At 39.5% G+C, this 16,163-nt stretch overlaps 1 protein-coding gene across 1 annotated transcript in view; it reads right to left on the bottom strand.

The window, feature by feature from the left end:
* The window catches only part of kcnj16a (potassium inwardly rectifying channel subfamily J member 16a), an 8,229-nt gene extending 3,048 nt beyond the window's left edge, over positions 1-5,181 (bottom strand). Inside the window, exon 1 of the mRNA XM_030755640.1 lies at positions 5,091-5,181. The gene's annotated coding sequence lies outside the window, so the exon portion shown is untranslated. The remainder of the gene's footprint in view (positions 1-5,090) is intronic.
* Positions 5,182-16,163: the final 10,982 nt, after the last annotated feature.

Here is a 16,163-nt window from a genome sequence, read left to right as displayed (position 1 = left end):
ATTCACAACACAACTGCAGCTTGTATGACTCTGCTCAATTTTGGCTTTACTACTGATTATCTCTTAAGTGTTTTCACTGTCATTAAAAATTTGTAACTAAACAAGTGGCAGGATTTACAGAAACTGTCTGCACATAAGCATCTGTTAAATTATTTTATTTTACGTTATTTTATGTTATCTTCCTCTCTTAGAACATCCTAAAGAGCTTTTCCTGGTGCTCTCAAACAGAAACACCCACCCTCCTTCCACTTTCTCTCTTTCCAGGCACTGCTGTTGGAGGAATCACTTATGAGTGGAGTCTTCCATGTATCAACACACTGGTTGGAAATCTCCAGCTTATTGGAGGTCACTGTATTTTTTTTCTATTATAGGTTGTGTCATTTGTGTGGTTTTTCATCATTTGTCTCCAGTGTAGTTTATTTTTTTTAATCTAAAGGTTCTGAAGGTCTATTTTTAGATGGCAATATGGGAATGTTTACCATGAATGATTCCACTTTTCCTGCTGTTTGTGTTAATATGTTTAGTCATAATGGGGCAGTTGCCTGGAGATACAAAACTCACTGCAACAGTCTTTGCTTGAGCTGCAACTTTTTTAGCTTAGTTAGTTTTTGTGAAATAAACCAGTCCTGAGGTAATTGCATTTGTGCAACTTCAGGCAGTAGTGGAATAAATCTATTAAATTGTCTACTGTAATCATCATTAGTTGATTAAAAAGTTCTGAAAATGCATCAAACAGAAGATGATTACATGTGAATTCTGCTTTAAAAACAGCTGTGTGTTGTTTTATGTTACAGATTAATATCTTTTGCACCAGTAACAATAAACCCTCTATAAACATATTTCCATGCAGAGGTTTGCTGCTGTCCAAAATCAATGGCCCAAGATCTTTTTTTTTTCTGGGTGGAGGTCAAAGTACTGTCAGAGGGCCAGTAAAGGAAGCACCACTGCACTGAACTGGTCAAAGTTAGCAGGGGAAAAATTAATGTGGAAACTGGAATAGTGTCATGGTGCGATCACGGGCAGGAGAAGGATCAATCACAGCCAAACCACTGAGAGCATCTTCTACGCCCAAAACAAATGGGTTTTGAATCACCGCTATCTGACTGAGTGAACCGGGCTCCAGTCACAGACTCCACTTTCTCCTGGCCACAGTGAACATCCCCACTGCCAGAGCATGGAGCTCACGCCATGAGCTCATAGAAATAACGTCCTCTTAGCTTCCCATAATCCCCTCCTAAATACCCTGATATGTACAAAAGGAGAAAACTGCAGCATCCTACTAGAGAGTAACTGACACTGAGTTACTGTTGCATTCACAGGTTATCAGTTTGAAATCTAACTTGCAGTTGCTGTGTTTTTCAGAACATTAAAAGTGAAGGCAACCATCGGATGTTCCTCAAAGGCACCATTAAGATGTGCCAAAGGATTTATCTGTTTGATACTTTTTCTTTAGTCATGTACATTTAAGCTTTAATCGCTAGTACTGCAGTGCAACAAATACTCAATTCACATAAAACAAACTGAAAACCATGTTTATTACTGATCACTGGACTTGTTCATTTCTGGCCTAACTACAGTAGGTTGGTCCACTACTTTGGTCTATATCAAGATAGCTGAACAACTATTTCAGTGGATTTATTTATTTTGTTTTATTTTTTTGATATTCAGGGTTTACAAAAGGAACGAATCCCATTCTGCCTATTCTGGTAATCTTGTTCCATTTTTCTTCTAGCAGCTCCAAGAAAGTCAAAGCTTTCACTGATTTTGTGCAATATCTCAATATATGATTTACCAAAGTTTTCAGTTGTCCAGTGAAGAACCTCAACTTTAAGAACTGGTAGCTTTCATGTTTCTTAGTGCGAGTGGCAATATCTTAACATTTCCTTCATATAAAGTATTATGTGTGCACCAAATTAAGCAGCAGTAGTTATCACTGTTACCTCAGATCAAAAAAGGTTCTGGGTTTGAATTCAGAAGCCAGCTGGGGCCTTTCTATATGAAGTTTGGAGCATGGGTGAATTCACTCTGGGTACTCAGACTTCCTCTTACAGTCCAAAGATATGTTAGGCCTCAGTCACATAGGCCTAGAGACTGGTTGGCCACCTCATGCACTGGGGAAAAATGTGTATTCCCTGACCAGTTGGAGGAGGTTGCTGGTTGACACTAGGTGAAATCAGTTATAAAGTGGGTGCTGCACCAAAAACCTCCTTCTGATTGCTTTGGTTGCTATCAGATTGCTGCAGTCACCCGCAGTTTGCATGGAAGATTCCATTTTTTCTGCAAAAACACTCACTAATTGACCACCGAGTGAAATCGGAAATTTGAGTGTAAAACAAACTGAAAACATTCTTCCTTAAAGTAAATGTTGTGGCTTACCGCTGAAGCAAAATGTTTCAAAAGATGAAACTTTTACTTTGAAGGATAACAGTCTCTGTTTCTTGGTTTGCTTTGCACTCTTCGTAGTTTCACCACCACTTAGTGAGTAGTTTCTGCCCTGCAAAGCAACCGCATGGCTGTTTTTTGGTGTAGCGCTGTATACTTCTTTGCAACCAATTTCACCTAGTAACAGCTAGCAACCTCCAGCAACTAACTGACAAATGGTTGGGGAATACACATTTTTCCCCCCTTGGCAGTGGTTGCAAGGCAGTCACTGACCAGTCTCTAGGCCTGCATGACTGGGGCTTTTCACAGTGATTGCCAGCAACTTCCAGCAACAACTCACTGACTGGTTGGGAAATTTTAATTTTTCCATTGTGGTTGGCATGGGATTGCCAACCAGTCTCGAGGTCTGTGTGACTGGGATGTTAGGTTAACTGATTCTAAATTGGCTGTAAGTGTGACTGGGAATTTGAATGGTTGTCTCTTTATGTTAACCCTGTAATAGTGATAGATAGTGTGACCTGTCTAAGGTGTAACCCTAAATTAGATTTACAGTTTTAAAAACTAATGATCACATCAAATTTATTTTAGAAATGCATGCTTCTCAGCATCCCGGCACAATCACCGTAACTTATTTTGGGTTTTGAGTAAAACGGTCAATCATGGAATGTGTTTAGGAACTATATGCAGAATATTTCACAAGTTTTGCAGCTACTGTTAATACAATATTTCTACTAAACTATGAAATAAGTTTCCCTCCCTACACTTCAGTCTAAATTACCAAAACATAATGAAGATGAATGGTTAGGCAGATGATGTAGGTTTTGTTGCTCTAACAAAGAATATGAAATTGAGTCATTAAAACTGATCTCTAGCAGTAACACAAGCAGAAAAGTTCAATTAATATACTTGCATCTTGTTTCATGTGGCTGGCTAATAAACCTGCAATTATTACATTATTAATTTTACATTTCTTAAGGTGATGTAACTGTTGTCAGAGGGATTTTAACCATAACGGGATGTGGAGTATCAGGCTATGAAAAAACCTTTTTAATCAGGCCTGAATATGTTTTTAAATGTTTCAAGATACTGAGAAAAACACACACATGCAGTCATGCAATTAATATACTGTACTGTAATTTGAGATTGCTTTGCTTCTCCGGGAAATGATGGACAATCATCTGAATATCCCTAGCAACAACTGCTGTGCCATTCAGACGGCCTTGCAGGTCCCTGTGTGATGTTGACCCACTAGGTTGAGCTGTTTTCACCACAACTACTCTGCCTCATTCTGTGCTCTGTGTACAAAACAAGACATCACAGAGAACAAGAGCTTACAACCCAAATACATCCTGACCTTTGGCATGAAGTTTCCACTGCACTCAGAGTTGTGATACTTTATATTCCGGTGGTTTATAGCATTAGGTTTTGCAAATGTATTTTTGAGAGCATCCTTTTTTGTGTTCTAAATTTAGACTAAATGTCTAGGAATCAAAGGATGAACTCTGGAAACAACTTGGGCAATTGACTTGTTTCCTCTCCTGCTTGGGGCACTTACAACTCCATTACATGCTCACTTACTGCAAATGACACTGTGCCACCCATCTGTGGTTCACTGAAACAGGAACCGTGTATACGGGTGGCTGGGCTCAACTCTGCCCCGGAGCTTTCTGCCACCTCTAATGACCTCCAAAACCTCAAATCTTTTTAGAATACTACGAGCTTAACAAGTCATTTTGGATTTGAATTCACTTGTCATTGAACCTGCTTGAGATCGCACCACTACATTAGTTTTTAATGCACGATAAAGCATGTCGATAATTTTTAAGCAGCATGCTCCTGAAGGTTAATGGTTTATCCAAGCTTCAAATTACCAGGTGAACAAAGGCACGTGTTTAGTTTTTGTTTCATTAGAAATAGATTAAATCTTGTTAGCAGTACATTTCTACTATTATTAAGTTTCAACTATTATTACTAGGTTCCCACCACCATCTTCTAATGCCATTGTTTAGAGCTTTATTTTTTTTTTTTTAATTGCAGACCTGCATCACTGAATTTAAATGTGTCATGTGACTTCTGTTTGTTACAACTGCATGATCTTTCCCCAGGACCAGCGTGACCTTTGCAGTCTGCATTCTTGCATGTTTAAAACTTCAATAGACACATATTTATGAAACAGTCGGTGGTGCTGTCACGAGGCACGCCATCTGTCGCATTCACCTAATCTCTTTACTTTTGAAATTAATTTTCTGCATGTGCATTGCTTAAAACATGCTATTAAAAGTAACCCTCGAGGCATAATCACATTTCTTTGTGAAACATGAGTACAAGCAGTACATCTCACTATATGCGTTGGTTTTTAACCACTCAGGTATTGTGTTCCTGCTCTTAATACTGTAGCTCAGATTACCAATTGTTATGCTTACTTGTTGCCACAGAATTCAAATTCAATTTATTATAAGAGCCTCATGCAACCAATAACATCAATTCTTATAAAGAAATTTACAGTATTCAATTAGCTAAGTTGCCAAAGAAGTTTCTTCTAGTATTTTAAAATGAGCATTTTCTAAATCTTTTATTCTGTAAAGTCTCTAAATCCATGTTTAATGTCAGATCCCGCCAGGTCAGTTCTGGAGTTCTTCAGTCTGAAATTGGAATTTCTGATTTTGTAAAAGGTAAAAAACATAAAGACTTTACGGATCAGTTCTTACCTTTTTGTACGTTAAATGCTGAACCTGGTGCTGGGCTGTCTGTACCTGAGTTGAGGCTCTCTGAGCAGCCACCTGCCAGAATGAACCAGCCCACTCGCCACTGTAAAAAACAAAGATTAACACCTCCCTTCAGCATCACATGATGTCACACAGGCAGGTGAGCATTTGCAAAGTGTGTCTGTACAAGGGAATGTGAATGTGCAGGAGTATGTACATGCAACTCCGTCTCAGATTTTGTGCATGATTCTGTTTTGCAGTTGCAACTCAGTCAATACCAGAGGTGGCAAAAGTACTGACATTCTGTACTTAAGTAGAAGTACAAGTACTTATGTTAAAAAATACTTTAGTAAAAGTCGAAGTACTGGTTCAACTTCTCTACTAAAGTAAAAGTAAAAAAGTACAGGCTCTGAAATGTACTCAAAGTAAGAAAGTAAAAGTAGTTTTTTGGAGGATGTTTCTACCTGCTATTTTTGTGTAAAACAAACCGAACCTCATTATATATTATTGTAATAATATAAAATAGTACATGAGAATACAAATGTTATTCCAATCTAAATTTTAATCCTAATGAGTGCACTCAGCTTGAATCTGTTATGTAGGACACAAACTGTTAAAGGGAATTTAAACACAGCCCTGTTCTCTGTGTCCTCCATAGTAGAGGGTGACTGTGCCTCCACCTAAACACCAACATGAGGATACTCAGGGGTTACAGTGGGATTCAGAAGGTGGAGGAACCCTAAGATCAGCTGTAGTGGCTCTGCATGGGGAGAAGAATCACAGCTTTCTATTGTAGCTGCAGTAAATGATGTTGGTGTGCAGGCTGTGATCAGCTGACCTGCTGCTGCTGCTCTGAGGTTTACTGCTTTGTGTGGATGAAGTGAACTCACAAAGATGTAACCCAGTATTTCACAGCTCTCTGAGCTGATCTCCATCCCCTACACTGACAGCATACAGGCTGTAGAAATGTTGGATTCAGTGAATGAATCTCAGCATCAGCAGCTTTGATTCAAACTCATCTCTGCTGCACTGATGTAACCTGTAACTCTGACCATGAACACAAACACTGCGCTCCAGTCCAACACAGAGCTTTACTGTAAATACAGTACAAAAAACTAACCTATTTATTAAACACTAAACTGCAGCATTTTCTTAGAATCTTTGAATTACACAAAGTCAGCATACTTCAGTTTGTTTTCACTCCTTACCTTTAATTCTAACCTCTCTTCTTCCTCTTCTGTCCTCTTTCTCCATCTCTGAGTGAACTTCTCTCTCTTTGCTCTCCCTGAAATGCAGCAGCTCTTCTTTTAGCTAGCAGACACACTGTGTGACAAACTGCACACACTTTGTGTGTTTGCTGATATTTGTTGAGCATTCAGAAACGTTGCATTTACCTGCCACACGTTACTCCCTTCATGCTCGCTCCTCTTCAGTAGCGCTAGCTAAGCTGTTTATGTGCCGCAGCGCAACTTACGGACTCGGTCCGGCCCGATTATAGCGCTATAAATGATACATTAATTATATGGGTTTGCGTATTTAATCCCTTTGTACAAGATAAGCCGGTGATGGAGGATACGCCAGTACGATTGTCTCTTATATATTATTATTCCTCCATTTAGGCTCAGATCGTTTTATGTTTGAAGGCGCACTGACCGGAAATGCAAACTTCTCTCTGACGTTAAAAAGTAACGAGTCTGTTTGAAAATGTAAGAAGTAGAAAGTACCGATACTTGTGTAAAAATGTAGGGAGTAAAAGTAAAAAGTAGTCAGAAAAATAAATACTTAAGTAAAATACAGATACCTGAAAAATCTACTTAAGTACAGTAACGAAGTATTTGTACTTCGTTACTTCCCACCTCTGGTCAATACAATATATACAGTAGTGTGCAGAAGTCTTGAGCCACCCCTCATTTATTTATATTTTGCAGGGAGTTTTGTTCCAATCTGTCAAGATGACCTCCCACTGTTTCGATAATGTTGAGGTCCGGGCTCTGAGGAGGCTGAGAGTGACTGATAGTGTTCCACTGTGTGTTTTTCTATCCATGTATGATTTTACTGCATGGGCTCATTGTCGTGCTGAACAATGATCCCAAACACACTGCCAATCAGATCCTTTCCAGACGGTTTTGGTGCTTTTCTGCATCCATGATTTTATCAATTTTGACAAGATCTCCAACACCACTGACTGAATGCATGCAGCCCCAACCATGACAGAGCCTCCACCATGTTTTACAGATGGCTGCAGACACTCACTGTTCACGTATGTCCTGACCTCCTCCCTACATATTTGAATGGTTGATGTGAACCAAAGATTTCAAATTGGATTCATTGCTCCATAAGACCAGTTGTTTCATCCCATTACTTGAATAATGTGGTATCCCTAATCTCTTTCTCCCTGTTTCCCTTCCTTAAGAATGGCTTCCTGACAGTAGCCCTTCCACTGAGACCATTTCTGATGAAGCTTCAGTGATGGATCAGCTAAAGGGGCAAATGCATCTCTCAGGTCCCGTGTCCAGGTCTCTGCTGGATATTTTTCTTATTTCTGAAGGATATGACTTTCAGATACTGTTAACCTACTGTAGATAGTACTTTGTACCTACCTAAAAGTTATATTTTATATCTATCTAAGCTTGGAAAGACATGATTTGAGATCATTGATTTCATATATTCTAAGACAATTTAGTGAAAAGCACGTTATGATCTCAGGGCCAAATTGCATGAACTGATGGCTCAGCTGATGTCTTTCTGCACATCCAGTTACTGATAGAGCACCCTTGTGATGCATCTGCAAGCTGCTCCGCAACCCTCCTCCACAACAGATATGACTGTAGCTGACTTACAGTCATATTCAGTTCAATTCAATTCAATTTTATTTATATAGCGCCAAATCACAACAAACAGTCGCCTCAAGGCGTTTTGTATTGTGGGTAAAGACCCTCCAATAATACAGTCAAACAGTCAAAAGACCCCCTATGAGCAAGCACTTGGCGACAGTGCGAAGGAAAAACTCCCTTTTAATAGGAAGAAACCTGCAGCAGAACCAGGCTCAGGGAGGGGCAGTCATCTGCCGCGATGGGTTGGGCTGAGGGGAGAGAGACAGGACAAAAGACATGCTGTGGAAGAGAGCCAGAGATTAATAATAATTAATGATTAAATGCAGAGTGGAGTATTAACAAAGTAAATAAGGTGAATGAAAAAAAAACCCCAGCAGCCTAGGCCTATAGCAGCATAACTAAGGGAGGGTTCAGGGTCACCTGATCCAGCCCTAACTATAAGCTTGATCAAAAAGGAAAGTTTTAAGCCTAGTATCTGTTGTGATTGGTGCTTGTTCTGTTCTGGAGGTTTTGCTGCTGCTCTCGCTGCCTCTGCAAAGTCAGAATAGCTCCATCCTGTCAGACTCAATTGTCTTTTGACTAGTGTTGTCCTGAACATAAATACATTTCTCTTGTGCATTCCAAAATGATTTTAATTACACAACTGTGAAAGAATGTTTCAGGTAAGAGGGTGAAAGCATATGCATATCCCTTATTCCCAGCCTGAAACTTCTCATAGAGCTCAACTCAAATATCTGATGTTTAAGTCTTTGTCCAGGACCGGAAGCCTGACTCAGGTTTCAAACAGAGAATTCTTTTGACTGCAAGTCTGTGAGTGGTGGTGGAGAAAATGCTCATAGATCTCCTGATAAAGCCACAAACAAATGCAGGATGATGGAAATTAGAGCCTGCTGTTAGGTCAGAAACACTTTCTGATCTGGTTTGTTGGTGTTTACAGTGCAAATAGTGGCTAGCAGATGCATCAAGTGGCTGTAAGAGAGTTTTGTGCCTTTAAGTATACCTGTCATTACAGCTGGACTTACTTTCTGTGTAACTGGTGGATGCTCATATTAAAAGTTTTAAATAGTGAGGTCAGCGCATATGCACGTAATCCCTATGAGCCAAAAGCTCAGGCTTCACACTGCTCTAAATAAAAGGTGGACTTAGCCTTTTGGGTTCCTACTCACTGGTTCCTGGACTGCAGTTTGAAACTTCATCTTTGCTGCTGCCATGTTTTTTTTATTCATTTGGAGTCAGAAGTGTCCATATTTGGACAAGAGAGCAGGGTGCTATGTTATCAACTACCTGCCAAGCTAGATTAGAAAGATGCATCCATTAAGTAAGTTAGTTAACTAGTTAGTGCTAAGCAGCAGATTAGAAAAATACTATTAGTGCAAACTTTCTATAGATCTTTAACTCACAGCAGGCCATGTTATTTATTAGATATTTCAATAAAAAAAATTCTTCAAAAGACACCAACAATACAAACACAGCCAACAGGTGAGGAATATCAGAAAGCTGTTTCAGCACACCTGTCAAAGAGGCCACGCCCCTAACTGCCCCTAACAACTCGTTTCAGATACTGGATGAACTGAGGGGCTGCACTAAGTCCCACTATAAGATAAATAAGGATTACTTTGAACTGTCAGCCATGCAAAGCTGCTCTAGTAGAGTTAGAAAATTAACAATAGGGGGCTGGAAACTTTCTATCTCGCCATGAGTCCATGTGGAGTACTCTTTGGCAGATGATGTAGCTAAAAAAAAATAGGAAAGAACAAACAGATAATGTAGCAGCCCCGTGAGTAATATGTGAGGAACAAAAAAACAAAGAGAGTCCCGAGCCACTGATGGATTTTCATATTTTTTACCATTTAAAAAGGATCAAATTTTACTTTATCGGAAAGCTGCACAAAGCTCATTAAGCCAGCCCCTCTCTCATTGTGAAACACAAACACACTGTCAATGGACCCATCTGTAAATGCTCCTTCATTTCTGCGCCGACTGAATCACAACACGATTATGCGTGTGAGGAAAGCTTGTTGCTGGCTTCCCCCTGCAGAGACACTGCTGCTACTTTGTCACAAAATTTAGGAACTTTTGTTTTTCAAACAGCATATTATGGCAAATCTTGCAATATTTGTAACCTAGAAAAATTCATTTTCCAACATGTTTTACCTTGTAAATGATCTTTTCCTAACTGTAACAAAACAGCAGTTTTAATTTCCAGACCCAATTCCGGTTTGTGCCACGACACCTGCATCCTTACTGTATGTGAATTTTACTGTTCTTTTCAAGACGAAACACAAATATATGCCTTTCAGGAATGCTTGTGTGGGTTATTTAAGATAGTAGAAAACAAATGAAAAACATCATCTGGTGGGAGAACGAGCAGGATTTCAAGGTGCATTCAGTTGTGAACTTATCCCTCCACTGATTTGCTGTGACAGCACTATATGTTCACTGGCTTTTGCTCAGGAAAACAAATTAATACAAGTTATTTGACACCTTGGCAAAATCTGCAGACTCAGAGGGCAAAGCACATGAAATGACTCAGTGGTTTTATTTTTCTAGTTGGAGCGCAGTGGGGGGTCCTCACATTAAATTCCTCTGGGTGTCTAAGAGTATGTCTGCAGAAGAATGCCAGTTTTTCTGTTTATGAACCTGACTGCATTTTTTGAAAGTGAACGCATTTGTGTGTGTGTGTGTGTGTGTGTGTGCGTGCGTGCATGCGTGCATGCAAATGTTATGTGTGCATGAAGCTGGTGGGTTAACAGGGGTCTCAGCAAAAAGTAGACCCATAACAAATCACTTCATTTCCAGGAAAAAGAAATAATTTGTTCCCAATAAAAATGATCCACAAAAATACATGAGAACAGTGTGCACGGGGCTCTGATCAAACGTCCGCTAACAAAGCCAAGGCACAAAATTAAAGAGGCCAGAAAGATTTCAGGGTGTGAAATGCAGACACTGGCTGTTTTCTGAGCAGAGGTGCTTCCAAAAAGCTTTAAGAAAAAAGGATATTTTTAAATAATAAAAGATCAGACAGAATTTTTTTTCCTGTAGCAGCTTTTAACAGACAGAATGTATCACAGAAAAGGTGAACTGGGGTAGAAGTCGTTTTCTGTGTAATTAAGTCTTTATTTTTAAGCGAGGCACAGCCGATTTGACAGTTTTATTTATCCCTCAGTTTTATCTTGATTGTAAAATTTCATATTTAGACTTCTTCCTAGTAAATGGCACACTTCATCCTAAGTTATTTTTAGACTTTTTTTCCCTCTTATGGGATATGCCTCTGGGTGTCCACTCAGGAAGTCCTGATGGTAAATCCGGCCGTGTCCCAATTCCACATTTGCTTCCTCTGTGTGCATGTCTGTGTTTGCGTGTGTGTATCTCTTGAGCATCTGTGCAGCGTGTGTGTGTGTGTGTGTGTGTGTGTGAAAGATTGCATGCATGTAGTGTGCATTTCAGCATTTGTGAGGCTGCAAAGTTGGCATGAAATGATTCAGAGTGTATCTTCTTCTGAAAGGCAGAACAAGCAAATAAACAGCATTGCAGTAGGAAGCTGGTCGGCTGTTTAACAGCTGCTGAGCTTTGGTTCACTGCAGTTCAGTGATAATGACTCTTTGAGCAGGAGCCGCTGTGCTGTACATCCTGCTACGGTTTCACCTTGATAACACTGGCCTGTCGCTCATGTTCACTGCACGGTTTCACCAAAGGACATAATCGCTTTCCTCGTCCTGCACTGAGAATTTGCTCAACTTCTAAAGAAGCAGAGACCATAAATAAAGAGAGCCAATTCCTCCTACAATACAAAAGGATTTTCTTTGTATAAGGGCCCAATCCTCCTTTTAATTCATGTAAGTATTTAACTGAAACTAGAAAAAGAGAGATCTTCAGAGCAACATTAAAGCTTGAAAAATCTTCAAAGTTGCGGAAACAACTACTTTCTAATGAGCAATTTCTGGAAATTTGAGTAAATTGAGTAAATTGAGTAAGTCCTGTTGTGCTTATTTTCATCTCCATGTTTTTATTCTTGAACTCTACTAGACTAGCTTTGTATGATTCAAAATTCGAATTAATCCTTAATTTTTTTAGCACCTCTGTCCATCCTCTGATGGAAGTACACTGTTTCAGCTACTCATTCTTTAAGCCACCTTCCCCTATGACACAGCTTTCTTGTAATTGGTTGGCCCTCACCAACAGAAGATCTAAACAGTACAGTTCAGGTGGCCGTGGCCCCTGTACCTACAGCCAGAGCTGTGTGCCTCAGATGACCACATCACAGACACCTGCTCTTTTGATGTCATACAGTCTCAAACAGTATTTAGCTCTATCTAAACTCAACTCCCAGGGATTACTTGTATATAAGCTGGCTGATTATTTGAAACTATGTTAACATGTTACAATGCTTTAAAAAAAAAAAGAAAAGAAACTTCTGCAGTTGAGCCTGAAAACACAGCTGGTCAACATGAATGGCAAAGGAGAACATCCTAATCTCATCCCTGGTTGAAATTAACTTTTGATGATGGGATTCCCACCATTATTGGCAACTGGAGCATAATATAAGCTGATTAGTCAAAAGGACTATAATATATCCAATCTTACCAATCAAATACCCTGTTTGAATCCACAAAATTTAGTTTGTTTTTTTATTTTTGTTGTTGCTCTTTCAGTGACCATTGCTTTGTGATCTTATAATTGTTTGCAGATTAAGGAATTCCTCAGTTTTCCTTGGGAAAAGAGCAAAAATGAAATGAACACCAGACAGCTTGAGTGGTTCGTCCACCACACCACTGACTCTCCGTGATGTCCAAGAAAAAAAAAAAAAAGTAGAAATTATAGCAAGCTGAATGAATTTAATAAGGTAAATAAACAGGCTGATGCTATTGTACTGATCTTTATTTCTCTAAAATTTTGCTGTTTTACTGTTAATCATTTAAAAAAAAAAAATGTGTGTAGGGTGTGAACTTTTTTCAGCTTCTAAAGTGGGGCGTGCAAAGGAAACGCTGGTGAATCACTGAAGCATGCTGTAACATCCCATATTCAGCTGTAGTCAGTTTTGCTTGAAGCCAAAAGTCGAATAACCCTGCTTTGCTTAGTCTTGCTCTGAGGGCAGCTCTGAAGTAGTTGGTCTGTTCATGTGTGACCAGGCCTTCTTTGGATTACAGAAGATTTATGTTAGCCCTTATTACTCAACTGTATAGGAAACAGCTGAAGTTTGAAAATGTTTTTGCGCTTAGATAGCTACAGACAAACACACCGTCGTGTACACCCCCCCCCCCCCCCCAAAAAAAAGCGCTAAATTGTAAGGAGGGAATTTTGGGCTCGGTATACTGGCAGGGGATCCGTGAGGTTCCAGTAATTTCACTGTGTCTCCTGTTTCATTCAGAAGCAACTGTTATGTGCTGCATGTGTGAGTTTCATAAGCATTCTTATGTCATGGCTCATGAGGCTGTGATGTGACACTAATCTAGCCCAGCACCACCAGGGGAAACAGCTACTTTATACTGGCTCTCAACCACAGCGGACCATTTGGCGAACTTTGTAGGTTTCCATCTTCACTATTTATTCTTCTCACTGTTTTGCAACTCTTGCTTGTCTCTTTTTTTTTTTTTTTTTTTTGTTAACCATATTAAACAAAAGAAGAAAACATTTTGTTATTATTAGGGCCAGCTGTGACCCCATTTGGGACTTTATCTTAATCTGTGCCCAAAGCAGATCCATGATTTGTAGATTTCATTACCTGTGTCGGGGTTAATTTTGTGAGGAGCCTGCCAGCTTTTATCTGAGGGTACCAGTAGTAGGTGAGTCAAATGGTCACTGAGTTACAGAAGCCTCAGTCAAACCTTTTGCTGGTTAAAAGTTAGTTACACTTAACCTAATCAAGCAAGAACCAAAGACAACATGACTGCAGTAATAATGTGATTGCTGCTTACAAAGAACTGGAAAAAGAACTGCCCACAGTGCAAGAGACCACCTACAGGTTGTTGTAATAGGTCAACAATACCTGAACATTATTTGTTCTTCAGCAACGTCATCACTGCAGGTTAAAATCTTGGCAATACTGCCTGGTGGGTTTTTTCTGTTTTATTAACCAACAGAGAAGCCGACTTTTTAACTCACAGTACGTCTCTTCTGGGGGCACAGTGTGTTCTGTCAGTTCATTTTAAAAGAAATTAGTTGATGTGATTTATATATGAAAGCATTTATAAGAACATTTTACTTGTGTTCTGTCATTTTTAGGTTGGGAGTTCAACTCCCAATTGAGACTTCTGAAATTTGAATGAATTCATTTAACTTTGTTTTTTTGGGAGTTTTTTTTTTTTTTTTTGCTTCTGACATCTGAAATGAATCTGTGCTTTCTGGTAATCATGTACCACACTGTATATCACTTAAAACCAGAGCAAGGTTTGAAGTGTTTAAAACCCCCAACAAAATGTGGAGTCGGTCTTCAGAAAAGTGATCTAGCATTCTTCTCTTGCATTACAACTAACCAGCTAAAGGGTTGGTCAAACCACAAAGTGGCATAATGACATTAGTATGTGACTCATAAAAAACCCAAAGAACTCATACTTATTGATGGTTAACATGCTTTCTTTTGTCTCCTGTATTGTGTTGTTTACTCATGTGACATTTGGCTCCATTATGGCTCAATCACACTACACACGCTCCGTGGCGAAGTGGTTTACACATTTACTTTACAAGCCAAAGGTCCCAAATCACCTGGTGGGAGGCAACCTGTCTCCAACCAATCACAGTCCAATTCAGACTGACTGCAATCACTCTCAGACAGACTGTTGAAAGTTTTGCCATCTGATTTATAAACACAGACAGGTGGCCAACACTTTGCAAAACAATCGGAGTCAATCTGAGCAGAACTCGTATCGTATGTGTGTCTTTGCAATAGGGGACTCAACTCAAGTGGTGGTATTCTGGTTGTATTTCTAAATTAAAAACAAGATTTCCAAGCGCTTTTTAAATTTAAATTGCCCTCCTGCAGCAACCATGTCACTCTCTGCAGAGAAATTTTTAAATTTCTTTTTCAAATCTTTGAGGTTCCTTCTTGACTCTGAAAAACTAGCGAATGTGAATTTCTGTTTGAATGTGGATTTCTGTGTATGTTGATGACAACAGACAGTAATTGATTTGATTTTCACTGAATGCATTTCATGTAGTTGCCAACTTGATCCCATTCAGTCACAAACTGATAGCAGACTTATGCCATTTTATCACTAATTTGATGCACTAAAGTCACTTTGAAGACATCAACTGACTGCAAGTGGTTGCGGACCTGCTCCCTGTCTTCAAAGCAACCATTTAGAAAAGCAGTGAGATCACAAGTTCTCACAGTTTTGTTCATGCCATGGTCTCCAACCAGTGTGAGTGCAGCATTGCCAATAGTTAATGTGCCAAACTAATGTGCCAATAGGCACATTAGTTTGACTACTACTGTTAAAAGTTCAGTTTATTCAAAACACTCATTTGTAGTATATTAACTGTCTGCAAACATGTCTCTTTTATAAGCAGTTTAAACTACAACAGCTGATGTTAAAAGCTAAATGGATGCCACTGCAAAGCTCCAGCAGTCTTCATTCCCCACAGACAATTCATGGTTTCTAAAGCTGTCTCTGAAAGGGTCTGCACAAATGGGTCTTGGGTTCACTTCGTATGAGCTCTGACTTCACACGTGACTAAAAAGTTCTTATTTACTTCAAATGTATTTAAGGTGAACGGTTAGACATGGTTGATAACATACTGTATTTTTCGGACTATAAGTCGCTCCAGAGTATAAGTCGCACAAGCCAAAAAATGGATAATAAAGAAGAAAAAAATATATATAAGTCCAAACCATCAATCCATTGAATTCTTCATCCTTGGTGTCACTTCTAAACAACTCCACACACTCCGTAGGCAGACAAAGCGCCGCTTCCTCTTCTGCGTCGCTTTCGTCAGACTCGTCGTCAGTTGCAGTTCCAATTATTCCGGCCTTTCTGAATCCCAACAGGATGGTTTCGGTTGTCACTGAAGCCCATGCTTTGTTGATCCATCCAATGACTTCCAGTAAAGTTGGGTGGCGCATTCTCCCCGTTGCCGTGAAGCTGCGCTCTCCATCCATCATCCACTGCTCCTACAGGTTACACAAGACTGCCTTAATGCTCCGGTTCATGGAGATGTCAAGTGTTTCTGGTGTGCATGCGTGGAACATATCTGCATACACGTACTGCTGATTATATTATGTATAAAAACATGTACAAGCCCACTG

Source organism: Archocentrus centrarchus, chromosome 19, assembly GCF_007364275.1.
Source record: "Archocentrus centrarchus isolate MPI-CPG fArcCen1 chromosome 19, fArcCen1, whole genome shotgun sequence".
Lineage (NCBI taxonomy): Eukaryota > Metazoa > Chordata > Actinopteri > Cichliformes > Cichlidae > Archocentrus > Archocentrus centrarchus.
This window is presented reverse-complemented; position numbering and strand designations above follow the sequence as displayed.